The following is a 15,678-nucleotide window of genomic DNA, read 5'->3' on the forward strand; positions in this document are numbered from 1 at the left end:
TGTTTAATTGTGGATATATGAAGTTTTATCAATTGGATGACTTCCCTGTTCCATGGCAGAGAGGATGTCATCCAGAGAAAAGCTAAGAGGAGCAGCATAGTGGTTCCAGCTGGGCTAGCAGGGCCTGAGGGGGCTGTCTCTCTTGTTTTCCTGCCCCTGGAGTCTCCTGGGTTTTACTCCCCACATGTGGCCCTGGAGGGCACTGGCTGTGGTACTGGGTAGAAAATAGCTGATTCCAATTCATCTTGTTCAAATTCACTTTGCACCTAAGAACTTGCTGTTACAAGCATCTCAATACTGTCATAAATTTCACAGTGGGTAACAGGTTGCTTATTATCAAGTTATTTCTCTATTCTTGTAACAAAGCAATTACCTTATACTAGAGTGTTAAAACATTATTGTCAGCTAGATCCAATCTATTCCAACCCCTACAGATCCTGTGGGGATGTTCAAGTTGCAAAGAATGTAAAATAAAAAGGAAAAAATTGTAAAGTTCTGCTAGCACTTTTATAATCTGAATGCAGGATATGGTGTGTAATGGTAACAAATTGTTTGAAAGTTTTGGGTAATTCACCTGTGTCCAGATCACTGATGTCTATAATGTCCATTGCATCTGTGGAACAGAGAATTTTATTTTATTCCTCAAGGACTTAGTATTACTTTTTTACTTTTCCCTTGAAAAGAAAAGTAAATCTCCTTTATTAAAGTGAAATGTTCCTTGCTATAAGACAGAGGGTATTACTTTTAACAATTTTGCCTGTGTAACATAATAGGCAAAGAAGTCATAGCAATTCCATGATGAAGGTCGGTTGCTATTTCTGTTATCTAATTTACCTGGCACTGTCAGGGATCCATCTGCATGTAGACGTTTGCTGGGAAAGTGAAGTTGCTGTTGCTGAGCCAGTTAAGGCAGATTAGCTCTTTGTGGTAGCATGATGGTGAAAGATGAAGTAATTTGGTGATTTTTTTCCAGTGTGTCAGCTCAGTTTATACAGGCACTTTAGATGTTGAAATGGTGCGCTAATGCAGCTGGTGAATTAGCTGAGATAGGCAAAAAAGCATCATCTCCTCTTCCTAGACTTCGTTTATGCTGTAGAAGAGCTGGTGGGAGGAATAGTTTGTCTTCTAATAAATTCAAAACCTGGAGATCAGAAGCTGAAATTGTATTGTCCCAGGGATCTCTTAGTATGTGCTTCCATGGCTGTATCACTGGCTAGGGTTCAAGAGACTGATACTGTTATTTCTGCCACAGATATGCTGTGTGTCCTTAAACAAGCTGCCGTATCTTTCTGGTCTTATGGTCTGTATTTCACCTAAACTAAATTCTGGGGATTAGGGCCAACTGCTTTAACTGTAAAATATTTGGCACAATGAACCACTAATTTCATTTGGGCCCTATGATGATTTTGATAGGTGTTGGATAAACTGTACTAGAAAATGAGCTGTGTCACGGCGAGATTTACAGTTAGGAACACAATGATTTACAGCGGTAGGCATAAGAGTACAGTTTGGTCCAGGAACCAGTATCATTCATCAAATCAAGATACACACAATTTTATATTTGAAGTGTATATGAACCATATTTGGCTACAAATTAATCTGCCTGTTTAGAAGTAGCACACTTGTTTGGGATAAGGAGCTACAAACAAATGTATGAAAGCTGTTGGCACAACATGTCTGAGTATTTATACAGGAAAATCTATTTAAAACCATGCAGCTTGAGAGGAGGATGTGTAAGAATGGATTTCATACCATTGGGTATAAGGAAAACTTGTGTAGCAGATGCAGGTCAGGGCTGTCTAAAAATCAGTTGCAGCCTTCAGTATTATGGCCAACCATATTGCAATCTTAAATATTTATGGACTTTGAGTATGGAAGCTAGCAACTGGGAATTTTCACTCAAATTTGGTATGTTTGAAGTTGGTCAGTATATATTCTGGATAAGCTTGTTCAGTCCAGACTTCTGTCCATGGTAAAGATCTACTTGCACTATAAGCCTGTAATTTTAGACAAGGTACTGTGCCTGGGGCAGAGCTGGGCCCTGAACCAGAAATGTCTTTCTATTTAGCCACAAAGCTGTTGGTCTTCTAGCTCATCCTGTTTACCTGGGGAGGAGGGAAAAATCCCACATTCCGTATTTCATTGCTTTCAGTAGAAGCTATTTTTCTGGTTTTAAATACATTTTTACTCCCAGTAGGATTTTTTTAATATTCTTTTTGAAGCTTGGATATGTTCTCTTCTTTTGCAACTTTTTCCCTTACCCATCTGACAGCCCTAGCTTTTTGTGCATATTTTTTCTGCAGCTGAAATAATTACGAAGCATTTTCTTACCAATTTTTGGTAATACCGTGTCGTTTTGTTTTTGTATGCCAAATCAATGCTGTTAGACAAGCTTTGAATACAGGAGCTGTTACCTAAGTAATTCAGAAACAGCAGTGTCCCTTTGCCCCTAGGTATCAAAAATAATAGCTGTTGACTTTCAGTGCTAGAGGATTTCCTGTTACTCAGAGAAAAGCTGCTGATTGCTGAGAGTGTGAAGTTGCCTTACTTTTTTTTAATTCCCTCAATAAACAAAGATCTCCCAGTATCTTTCCTTGCCATGTGAGCCCTGTCTTGCTTTTAAACTCTGAGGTCCTGATTTGGCTTAAAGCTCAGGTTTGCCTTCACTCTGAGAGGTTGAGCACAAGGAGCTTAGAGGTGAGTGAGAAATCACTGGTGCTTGGAAGCAGCCTAAAGCTCAATTTTGTTCGCATTTCTCTCTCTTGGAGAGAACAAGATGCAGGTCCTGCAGTGATGCAGATGCAGTAGTCTGTAGAACTTTCTTGGCTTCACTGTGAGACTGTAAGGCTGGGGCCTGTGCCGTTTGCTTTTACGCATGCCTGCTTAGCTGAAGTAAGCACAAAGTATTCCTGCTTCTATACACATGCGTGAGCACATGCACATACACGTAAAATGTATATTTAGCATGCTTTAATAAATCATTGAATACAGAAAACGGTGGCAATGAAAATTGCATGCTCTTCTAAACATTTTTATTTTAAACTAGGTTTTGTGCTGTGATGCTGCAGAGGCATCTATACTATAATCAGCTTGGTAACAGAAGAAAGTAATTTCTTACAATGATCCTAGAGCCCTTTGTTAATGTCAAGGATAATTTGGGCTGACTGATTTGATTGCTGCTCTTTTCCGGCAAGAGGTCTTGATAAATGAAACTGCTTGCCTGGATAATTTAGGCTTATATGATTGCCAGCAAGCTAATGATGCAAACACAGCTGAAATAAAATTTCTGCTTTATATTGGAGGTTAAAAAAAAAAAGGGGGGGGTGTGTGTGCATGGAAATGCACTTAACCACCTGCAGTATGGACTCTGTCAAAACAGGGAAGAGCTATTTGCCCATGTCAGGATGGAAAGTGGCTTGTGCGTATTGTGGGACATATTTCAGACAATTGGCATTTATAGGTTACTAGGACACTGTTTTTGCAGACCAGTTATCTGTTCCATTTAACTTCCTGCCCTTGTCAAAACGGGCTGTAAAGTTTAAAGGTTTCAAAGTAGAGGTTTTATTTTGTGAAAAAGAAGATGAAGTTGAAGCTTCACAGATATTTACACTAAACTTAGTATTCCGCAGTGATTTATTGGGGATTGAAGCTATAGCTTTTTCATTTGGAAGGTGTATCTATGAATTGCAGTACATTGGCTCCAACCATTTCTTTCTGGCATCATTAGTTTGGAGAAAGAGTGGGTATGGTGCATATGTTGATTCTGTTTGCATGCAGTTCTGCCTGGGAAAAACTAGGAAAAATAAAGTATATCAAGAAGCAGAGAACAGAGTCTATTCCTCAGTTGCACTAGTTAATGAAGCAGTATTACAGGCCTTCAGGGATGGGGAGAAAGAAACCCAAACCTTGTTATTATGCTTGGCTCTTAAAATGCTTCAGAGGCCAATTCATCATTTAATTCTGGGTCAGCCTGTTCCTTGCTACTTGTCACATTTTTGATTTCCTGTTGATTTTGCTTTCTTTCATGAGTCCATCAGGACTTTCCAACTGTAAGCAAGTTCTCAAATTACCCAGCTTCAAAGCAGAATCATTTATAGCAAATTGTCTTTGCACGGATTTTTTCAAAGCTGTCTGTGATGAATTTTCTTCACTTCTTCAGGTGCTTTGATTGAAGACTGGCAGTTTTTTGGGGAAAAAAAGTGCACCTCATTATGAGTAGAAATCTTGCATCGTTAGGAGTTAGGCAAGTCAGAGGTAGATCACCTAGTTAATGAATGAATAATGTAGTTCTGTCTCTTAAATGGATATAGAATGATAAAACCTTTGGAGCTGGTCAAGCCACGTTACTTATACTCTTCACTGTAGTTTATTTTAATCTTTCTATTATGCTTCCAGTTATTGTCAAATCCTGCTGTCTTGCATACTGTGAAAGACTAGAACCTTTTTTCTGTAGCATTGCTAAAATAAATTGGGGTTAATTAAGGTTTAATTTAACTCTTTATGGAATTTAGGGGGATGGCCTTAATGGAAACAGTAAAGTGTGTATGTGTGGTATAAGCACATTCATAGACTAGACACTGTTTAGGGTGAAACATGATGTTTATGTGTAATGAGTATCAGCTTGTTTATGAATAACTTTCCAGAAGTTTTGTGGCTTATTTATCACTATGGCATATGAGGGATCGAGGACTCGTGATTTTCTCACAGAATAGAAAAATTATAACTTTTTATGTTATATATTCATAGTGTTCTTAGTTGCCTTTATCTTTGACTTTTAAATCAGAACGTTTGAAATAAAAGTATACACTTGTAACTGAAAGCCCAGTATCACAGATAATGGACTTGTAATGAGAAAAGCTATAGTAAGTAATAGATCTAGTACACATGGGTAAAATATGTTGAGTAAGTTGACATTAATCATCTGAAGTTTGTATAAGCAAGTGGATGAAGGTGATCTGCTTGATGGCCGTAACAATTTTACTACTAAATAAAATGCCTAGGAATGATTTCCCGTTCAAGGGACTCAGGTGGCAGGTTGTTTCCTTAGAGCTATACTTTCTTAGCTAGCAGAGAAGGCTGTGCGCCTACAAATGTAGTGAAATCATTTCTGTGTGTGGGCGCTGTGTATGAAACTTCTGGCTGTGCTGGGGCAAAACTGTCACAGGCTGTGCAGCTGTCACCGTGTGGGCAGCGCTTAGTCCTGTTCTGTGCCCATGGCTGGTCTAGTGGGTCTGTGCCCATGCTGGTCTTCATGCAGCAACAGTTCATGAAGATTACAAAAATGCTTCTGAAAGGGTCCTTAGCAGAAGGCTGGTGAATAACTAAGCTGTAAAGTGAGAGATGAAATTGTGGATTATTAACCGATTAAAAACTAGGGAGAATTTTCCAGAGAAGGTAAAAGTGTTTTGCACTGACAGAAAGAATGGGCAGAGTATACTGGATTTGTATTTTTTCCTGAAATATTTTGGACATCGATTTTGCTGTTGTGATAGGCATGGAGTTGAAAACACTGGTAAACTAATACAAAGACATCAAACTTCAGAATGGGGGGGGAGTATCTTGTATTACTGATTTGATCTATTGATAAGCTTTCAAGCATATCTTTAGGCCTGAATCTAAAATATGATGTCCCCTAAAATATGATGATCAGGTCTCCACTGTCAGGTTGGAAATCTGAACTTGTGTCTGAATTTTATCTACAAACTTAATAGCTGCTTCTTCAGCAAAGTATGGCTGGGGTAATCCTACACAGATTTTTTTTTTTCTAGGTGTGGGCTGTAATATACAGCTAGGCTCTTGAGTGCCACTATCTTTGTTCAAGAGAGGTGATACTATACTAAAACCCTGGAATACTTCTAGGCAATAAGGATATCCTTTAGGAATATAACAATATTTTTGAGTGAACAATTTGGATGAGAGCCGCAATATAGTAACAGTATTGACCCAGCTTCTAAACCACTTTATTTTCCTTAGAGATTCCAGTTAGGATGTGAAAACATTACAACCTGTACTTAAGAATGAATGAACTTGATGGGTTTGTATTCTCAGAAGCATAAATATTTTTTTAATTGCATCAACTGATTTAATAGAATTTAGAATGTTTCCTTAGTAACCTCACCTTGTCTGACATACCCAATTAATTAGTAGGCAGCTCTGGGATGAAATGCAGCAATTTAATGAAGCCAAATCCTGAGTGTGTTGATTAGTAACTAGAAGTGGTCAAAACCTAGGCACTCTGATCAGCAGAGCTGGATCAGAGTGCCTGTTTGCATGCACAAGTGCATGAAAGAAAACCTGACTTTTTCCAAATGCCTTGTTGACTTTGAAGTGCAGAACATTATTGCCTTCCTAATCACACAAGCTTCAGGTATGTTTTGCAAACACGGAGTCATTTTCAGTGGGTGATGTTTCCTAAACTTTGCAGTGGGCTAGTGAAGGAGACAATTTTGTCCATTCAATACTGTTTCAGCTTTGTTGAAGATGTTTCTTAGATCTCAAGTCCTCCAGCTGTTGCAAAACCTGGGGATCTCTTGACTTCAGGCTCCTTTCTCCAGAGCAGACTGCTGGACGCTGTATCACAGCTGATGGCCTCGGAGGCTTGAGAAGGATGAAGAGCGCTAAGGCAGTCTGGCTCATGGTTCTAATGTCAAGTCCTTTGCCTTTGTCTTGGCTGGCAAGGTAACAGGCAGAGATTTTAAGGAAGCCAGCGGAACCTGCGAAAATGCTGATGAGAGCTTTGAGATCAGCAAAACACACACACATGTATTTATTTACTTATGACTTTTCTTCCAGTAAAACTTGGCCAAAGCAACAAACCTTCCATCAGCTGTCTAGGATCAGGATGAGAATTTATTGTTCATACAATGTTTTGAGACAGGTGGTGAAAATGAATAACTAATGGAAATTCAGGTAAGAGAACATAATTACCCAAACTGGATTTTGGCCAGGACAAGAGGGCTAACAGCTCCATTTCTGTGGAGAATGCTATGGAATTTTCAAAGGCAATTTGGTTTTATCTCTTTATTACAAATATTGCTTGTCTTTATGGCTATATGATTTGAGGCTCGTATTTGAGCCTAAGCAATTTTTTTCATCATATTTGAGTCTGGGGAATAGCATGTAAACCCCAAGGTACTTGTGAAATCAGATTTTATAAATAAAACTGTTCAATTTTGTTTGAGCCTCAACTGCTATACGATGGCTTGACATTCTTAGGAGGTATGCTTTGTGACTTGTTCACTGCAGATCTTTTGTGCTGACAGTTCTATTTTTGTTCTTGAAGGTGTGAGTAATGACTAATAAATAAGTGTATTAAAGAATCTTGACATGGGTGTGGCTATGGGGTAGCTGTTTGTAGAAGGAAATAAACCATCTGTTTAGAGTAAATAGAATCATAGAAAGTTAGGGTTGGAAAGGACCTTAAGATCATCCAGTTCCATCCCCCCTGCCATGGGCAGGGACACCTCACACTAAACCATCTCACCCAAGGCTTTGTCCAACCTGTCCTTGAACATCGCCAGGGATGGAGCATTCACAACTTCCTGGGCAACCCATTCCAGTGCCTCACCACCCTAACAGTGAAGAATTTCTTCCTTATATCCAACCTAAACTTCCCCTGCCTAAGTTTTAACCTGTTACCCCTTGTCCTGTCACTATAGTCCCTAATGAAGAGTCAATCCCGAGCATCCCTATAGGCCCCCTTCAGATACTGGAAGGCTGCTATGGGGTCTCCACGCAGCCTTCTCTAGGCTGAACAGCCCCAACTTTCTCAGCCTATCTTCATACAGGAGGTGCTCCGGTCCCCTGATCATCCTCGTGGCCCTTCTCTGGACTTGTTCCAACAGTTCCATGTCCTTTTTATGTTGAGGACACCAGAACTACACACAATACTCCAGGTGAGCTCTCACAAGAGCAGAGTAGAGGGGCAGGATCACCTCCTTCAACCTGCTGGTCACGCTCCTTTGGATGCAGCCCAGGATATGTTTGGCTTTCTGGGCTTCAAGCACACACTGAAGCCAGCTCATGTTCATTTTCTCATCGACCAACACCCCCAAGTCCTTCTCCCCAACCTGTAGCTGTGCCTGGGATTGCTCTGACCCAGGTGTAGGACCTTGCACTTGGCATGGTTAAACCTCATGAGGTTGGCATCCGCCCACCTCACAAGCATGTCCAGGTCCCTCTGGATGGCATTCCTTCCCTCCAGCGCATCAACCGAACCACACAGCTTGGTGTCATCGGCAAACTTGCTGAGGGCGCACTCAATCCCACTGTCCATGTCAGCGACGGAGATGTTGAACAAGACCGGTCCCAACACCGACCCCTGAGGGACACCACTCGTTACTGGTCTCCAGCCGGACACTGAGCCATTGACCACAACTCTTTGTGTGCGGCCATCCAGCCAGTTCTTTATCCACCGAGTGGTCCATCCATCAAATTGATGTCGCTCCAATTTAGAGACAAGGATGTCGTGTGGGACAATGTCGAATGCTTTGCACAAGTCCAGGTAGATGACATCAACTGCTCTACCCCTGTCCATGAGTTCTGTAGCCCCAGCATGGAAGGCCACCAAATTGGTGAGGCAGGATTTCCCCTTAGTGAAGCCATGCTGGCTGTCACCAAGCACCTTGTTGTTTTTCATGTGCCTTAGCATGCCTTCCAGGAGAATCTGCTCCAAGATTTTGCCAGGCACAGAGGTGAGAGTGACTGGTCTGTCATTCCCCGGGTCATCCATTTTCCCCTTCTTGAAAATGGGGGTTATATTTCCCTTTTTCCAGTTGTCAGGAGATAAATGGAACCAGGCTGTCAAAATACTGGTCTATACTACACAGTGGGGCTTCCTTCCAGGGATGACTTATGAGCAGGAGGAAATGAAAGGCAAAAGTATAAGAATGAGAGCTAGTTGATGGGCAGGAGCTGTCCTCTCCTGTGGTCTGATCCTGGTCTGTGTTCTGCTTTTTAATTTAAATTAGTAGTAATATTGTACTCAGTAGCTCTTCTTAAGAGATAAATTGAGCCCTTTGGTTTCAGGATTGATTCAATAGAGGTTTAAATTAAACTAAGGTTTCAGTTGAGAGCCTACATAAAGAAGCCTGCAGTGAGTGACACTGAATGCAGGGAGTTACTGAAGTTCTTACCATGGTTCTGGCAACTTTCTCTGGAATATGAACTGTCATGACAAATATGGTGATGGCCTGAAAAAGTGTAAGAAAACACAAAAGCATCAAAGTGATCTCAAATGGAAACACAAAAGCAAATACTGTGGCATTAGGGCATAGAATTCTCAAGAATGTAAACGTATAATAATTCTTCAAATAAGTTTGCTAAAGTACTCATGCATCTAAAAACTTTTCCCAAAACCTGAGTTTTATAGCACTTTTCATTGCTATAAACTGCCCTTCAAATAAACCCATTTGGTTTTGTCAATTCCCTAACACTGCAATGTGTAATAATACAGTCAGTGTTTTGAAGTATTTTGGAGCAGTTGGTATTTGCTTCGTCTGTTTGGAGCAGAGCATGTTAATGAACAAGTGATGCTTGAAAGGTCACAGATCAAACAAGTAATTCAGCTTCATGATTTATTCTCTCATTAAACATTTTGGTGAGCGTTCTTTCCTGATTACAATGTTTGCTGTGTGGTGTGATGGATTATTTGTGTTCTTCCACTTAATGATACTAAAATACTCTGTTCATATCTGAATACTGACAGTATTTAACCTCTTAAAATGATCCTATCAAGAAACATAGCAGTGAGCATCTATAATTGTTAGTTAACAAAGCTTCGGAGTTATTTTGTTTTGTGGGAATATTATTTAAGCTTGCCGTTACAGTGAGGTACAATGCCATGCAGATGAGCCTGCTTCAGCTCCTAAAACAAAGCTCTGAAGCTTTTAAGCACAGTTGTGTCAGGCATACTGTAGGCCTGTAAGGCAGCAGAAGAGTTGATTACATTGGTTCTCTGGAGATGACTGTGGCAGATCTAAGGTCAAGGAGAATCCATAGGGAAAAGTGGTAGTTTGCATGCAAAGACTTTTTTGTTCAAGTCAGGATTTTTTAATTACTTATTTTTCACTACAAGGTTTATATTTTGGGAAGGAAGGAAGACTTCATGGCCTTCAAAAATTCAGAATTTATTAATGGGTAAAATATGTTCCAGATATCAATTGAAACATGAACTCAAAATCAAATTTGACAACTTTGAAATATCAATTTTTGACTTACTAGGAGAGAAATATTGATTTTTTCTAAGTTTTTTTTAGAACAGGTTTTTATTTACTCATCTAAATACTCAAATATTAACACTGAACAGAAATACTTGTCTCTGTCTAAAGACTTCCTAACTGAAATGTAACTCTTGCTGTTTGATTGTTTTTTAGACTTGAGAAATGTTACATCTGGTTTCTTAATCAAGAATGTGATAGAAAAGCATGTGATAAAATTGTTTGTACTAAAAATCAGTTGTCTTCTTGCTTTTGGCTTAGCTGTTATCAAATCTTTTGGAGATTCATAGTTGAATTTTGAAGGAGCTAAGTTAGCATGGAGTACTCTTCAAAACTGTTTTTTTGGGGGGGATTTCTTTTGTGCTTTAAATTATAAGTTGGAAAGATTTTTATATTAAATTTTAGGAATTCAGAACATATAATAATATCAGTGAAAGAGCCCTCAAATATAAGATGGGGGGGTGGGGTGAGGGGGGGTGATGAATCGGTTTCAGTTTGGGTTGACCTTTGTCTGCCAGAGACAAGGTGCACAGATCAATTTTGAAGTTGTGGAGGAAAGCAGCAGTGGTGCCAGCACTGAAACTTTACCTGGAGGTTTCTTATAAAGAAGCATGCAGGAAGGAGAAATTAATCTCAAGTGTTAAGTTTCTCTAAGGGTCTGTTTCCATTTTGGAAAGTGGCTCATTAAAAGGAGGAGTCTGAAAGTGTTTTGGCATTAGGGAGTTTAACACTGAGTTTTTAATTTGAAATAGAAGGCACACAGGAGCAAATCACTGTGGTTCAGTTCCTGACTATGTTTATTCCAGACAGGCTTGGTGGCCACATGCTACTTAGATTATTGCTATCTTGCCCCTCTGAGGCATCCTTTCCTAATTTAAATTCAAATGGGTCGGGTAAGATGAGGTTTGAGAAGTGTCAATGTCTTGATTTCCCCTTTTTTTTTTGCTACATCACTAATGCTGATAATACACAAATCAGTTGGAATCAGGAGTGTCCAGGGTTTTAGGGAAAATTATCCTTGTGGGGTATCAGCACTGTGTGGTATTATGTCCCAGATCTGGCTTTTATTTCTTTGTAAGGTAAGTTAAAAATGCTAACTATAATAAAGTGTTGTAAGTGAAGGTCAGTCATTTTGTCCTGTACCATTTCTTACAAAGTGTTGCCAATTATTGTGTAGTCCAGGAGACCTTACCCTAAAACAGAGGAAAGAAAATTGTGAATACAACTTTGCATCATGCTTGAAAGCACTCTGACATAGTAAGCTATTTTTATAGTGATTAATCCCTGTCATCATTTTCCTCTATTATTTCCCAGTACATTTAAAGGGAAAGTTGGAAATTATAGTGTTCTTTTCCTGGGAGAAAAGAAACATATTGGGAAAGCTATAAAGGAAAAAAAACCCTAAGACAAACCCCATCAGATTCCATTATTTCAACAGTGTGGGGAGTTTTAAAATTTTAGCCTTCAAAAGTGAACCAGTGGTATGAAGCTAAATCCAGAGAAACAACATCAGCAAGTTTTTTCAGATAAACTGTGGTATAGAGAGAGATCAATTCCTGCCTTTTAATTATTGAGCAATAGCTGCCAGATGATGAAAAAGGCCTCAGTACACCATCCAAATCCAGAAGCTTCTCATTAAGCTGTCTGCTTTAGCGTTGTGAGCAACATACACATGCACCACGGAGGTGGAATGCATGAAAGCGTTTTGCTGATCACTGAATATTACAGCAGAGTTGCTGAAAACTGTATTAATTAAAAGTTGCAGCACTGAGAGCTGAGCCCCTCTGCACTTAATTTAGAAACATTTTTTTCTGCTGTTAATTTTGGGTGACGTTGGAGGAGCTGATACTGTCAGATTGTATGATGGTCGTGGATGGTATTTTCTAGGTGTAAAACAGTCTTAAAAACACTTGGTGTTAGACCTACCTTGGCAAAGGTAAATGAAAAACTTATGTTGGTTATAAAAATGTAATAGGGGGGTTGGAAAAGACAGCATTGATATAGTTCAGTCCTGACTGCACTGCAAGCCCTTACCTTTAGTATCTTCTTAAATTCCAAATACTGTGAGGAGCACTAACAATGGCCTCAGGGGATAGAAAGAAAAGAGGGAGCTTGTACTTTCCAAGAGATGAATCCATTTGAAAAGCTGATTACTGTTACAGCTTGTCTGGTTGTGAGACTGAGCTGCAAGGCTCCTGTCACTGCCCAGAGCCCTGGCTCTGTTGCTGCTGCACTTCACCACCTCTCAGAAGCAGCAAACTATGTTTGACTCTGCTCCCAGTTAAATCAGTGTAATGGTGTCCCCACGAGTTCAAACCTGCCATAAAACTGTAGCTATATTCACTAAAATACTCATTTATAGGCAGATATACAAGGTGTAGATGTTTCTGTGGGTATGCAGCAGGTATTCAAGGACAGTGGCAGTTTTTAAAACTTGGGGATTTTGGGTATGGGCATGCACGGAACCACACCTGATTTTAATTAAAGATCCACATTGTCAGACTGCAAAATATTGTGACTCCTTGAATCTGTACAGCCATAAAAATTAGAACGTGGTTTCTTGTTTCATACTTTACTTTTAAGGCTATGTTCAAGTTAAAGTAGACAATGTGGGCATCTAATTGCAAACATCTTGGCAAAATATCCAAATCTGGGTGAAGGGAAGAGAGATTTTTTTGTTCACTTCCTTTGTGTTCAAGTTCATTCTTGAAAGAAGAGAACTACAGCTAATGCTTTGAATAGTTTTTAATAAAGAATGACTAAATATATACCAAGGTTATGAGCTACAATTTAATAAAAATACATTAGATTCCAGCATTCACTTTCATCTTGCACTTCTTTGCTCTTAACTCTAATTATATTGCATGCTTGAATTGCACTATAGTTGTTAAAAAATGTGTTAGTTGATTTATCTTATAATTAATAATAATTACCAATAAGTATTAGTAACCATAATTTTGTGTTATGGAGATAGTCTCTTGAAACTTCAGTTCTGTAATTAAAATTACTTTTCTATTAAACGCTCATTGACAGTTTTAATTGAAAAAGCACAGTTTCATTATACAGAATTACCATTTGTGAAAGGATGGAATGTCAAAGGTGAAGGCTTTTACTGAAAACTACAAAGCACTCTAAAGATTCCATGAGTATGGGTACTTCAAAGTTTAATCGAGTTCAAGCAAGCCCGAACCAAGCAAGCACTTTCCCCCATTGTTGACAGGTTGTCAATAATGGAAAAGCAGCAGAGAAACATTCCTAGTCAACTTTTGGAATCTAACCTTGAGAAGAATTATTAACTCAGCTGTTGACATCTAAGATTTTAAGATGAGCAGTGGGCCTTTAACCACTTGAAGAAGGAATATTTCATTTCCTTTCTATGGACTGAACAGCTGCTAAACTAACAGTGTTCTGGGTCACTTTCTGTTCTGCCTTGATACACAGCTAAGGAGGTCCTGGTAATTTCCTGCAATTTAGAAGTGACAAAAGGAGAATGTGGTTAAGCTTTAGTTGCTTGTATAGTACCTTAACCTCTGTTACGGTACAATGTGGCTTGAAATTGACCTTGAACCACTTAAAACAAAAAAGAAATATTGTATTTGAGCCACTTAATGCTAAGAATGATGCAATATGCTGTAACATAGAGGAATCCAGATGTAATGGTGATTCCATTGTGCAGATTTTTAGGTTTCTTCAATATGATACGCTATTTCCTATGCTTTGACTGTAGCGCTTCCCTGGGGCTGTGTAGCAAGATCTGGTCACTGGTCCTTCAAAATTAGTCAAGCTTTGTGCCAGATGAATGAAGATGCTGCAAATTCATTTTTATTATCATCAAATCCTTCTTTCTGCTTCTGTGGCTGGGAAGCCTCAGTATTTTCCTTTTGTTAAGATGGTTTCTTTTAAATGATGGTATTTTAATCAGGGGCTTGTTTTCTCTACTTTTGCAAATATTTTTTTTCTTTCCCTTTAAAAGCTACAAACAAAATCAGATAACTCCATTACTGTATAGCATTTTTTAAAATGGGTATTTTAATGTTGGTGTTTTTTTTTGGTTCCATTTCTTAGTGCAATTCTTGCATGAAAACACAGCTACTTTGATGCTAAGCAAGGACTGAAAGGAAAATGAGCACTTGTTTCATAACTTCAACTGTCTGATTCTTTTTATTTTATACCTCTTTCCCCCCCTGCTGTTCTGGTAAAGCTAAGCTAATTTGGGAAAATATTACTTAAAAACTTCTTCCCGAAGGTATCTCGAGTCCAAGGTGGTTTTACTTTTTTCCAAAGTAGAGAGAAAAATGAAGATTCTCATAGCAAATGTATTTGGGTTGTGGAAAAGTGTTTCACACGGGATTAATAGAAATTTAATGCTATTCCAAATTAGCAGTTGCCAGTCTGTACTTGGGGTGGGGCTTTCAGTCCCATAGCTTTCCTTTCCCCAAATATTGCAAGATCTCATTTGCATCCAGATATGGAGCAAGGCCATTGATGAACTTTTGGTTCTCGTGCAAAGATACTTGTCAGTGTTGTATAGCTAAGTGTAATCATCTCCCTTCACATACCCCTCAGCTGCTTTGCCTTTGCTGGTTTGGGTTTTTTATCGCCTGTTTTTCTTTTCTCTGCTGCTGTAGAATCTCCACAGGATGTAGTTATTTAGGAGCTACATATGTACAGGGTACGTGAGGTAGCTGCAGTATGCCGTCTCTGATCCAGTCTCCTGATTGTGTCTTGTCTGTACGTGGGTCAGTGTTACATTCAGATTGTTCCTGTTCAGTCACATTAGGGTCTTAGATTAAAATCATTCACATTGCGTACTCTTTGATACTGATATAAATTCTTATCATGAATTTCTTATCTAGAGTGCAGTTTTTTTTTGTTTGTTTTTTTTTTTGTTTTCAGTTTGAGATACAGAAAATGGATGAAGCCATATAAGATTATTTTTTTTTTTCCTGTGTGACCCAGACGTGCCTGGCTTTGTGGCCAGAGAAATCTGATCTCTCTGCATCTCCACTGACTGATTTCCTACTCCTTCAAACTCTCAGGAAGAAGCTAAGAGAAATGTATCTCTCCTTATATTTGTCTTGTATTTAAATTTAATTTGTATTCTGAAATTAGCAGGCGATGTCTCTTGATACGTACTTTTTTGAATATTTAGACTCCTTTCTTCCAAATGCAAATCACGTATAACTAATGTTCATATAAGACGTATAGAAGGCACCATTTACAAGGGAAGTCAGAAGCAGAAAAAACTGTTGCTTTATGGCTTGAGGATCATGGGATTTGGATCCTGGATTCCAGCTTGTTTCTCAGAGGCTTTTTGCTTTTGCAATAGTGGAAAACCCTTTGCCATTTTGCATACAGTATTTTGCCTTCTGTTATACCAGTTCAGTGTCCAGGGCTGTGCAGATGAGGATTAGTTCTGACGCCCTGCTACCAAGCTGCTTTTTAAATACTGTTTCCTTCT

The sequence above is a fragment of the Pezoporus flaviventris genome, unplaced genomic scaffold, assembly GCF_033815535.1.
Source record: "Pezoporus flaviventris isolate CSIRO_AGI_PZ_B2104156 unplaced genomic scaffold, CSIRO_AGI_Pfla_v1 ptg000023l, whole genome shotgun sequence".
In the NCBI taxonomy this organism is placed as follows: domain Eukaryota; kingdom Metazoa; phylum Chordata; class Aves; order Psittaciformes; family Psittacidae; genus Pezoporus; species Pezoporus flaviventris.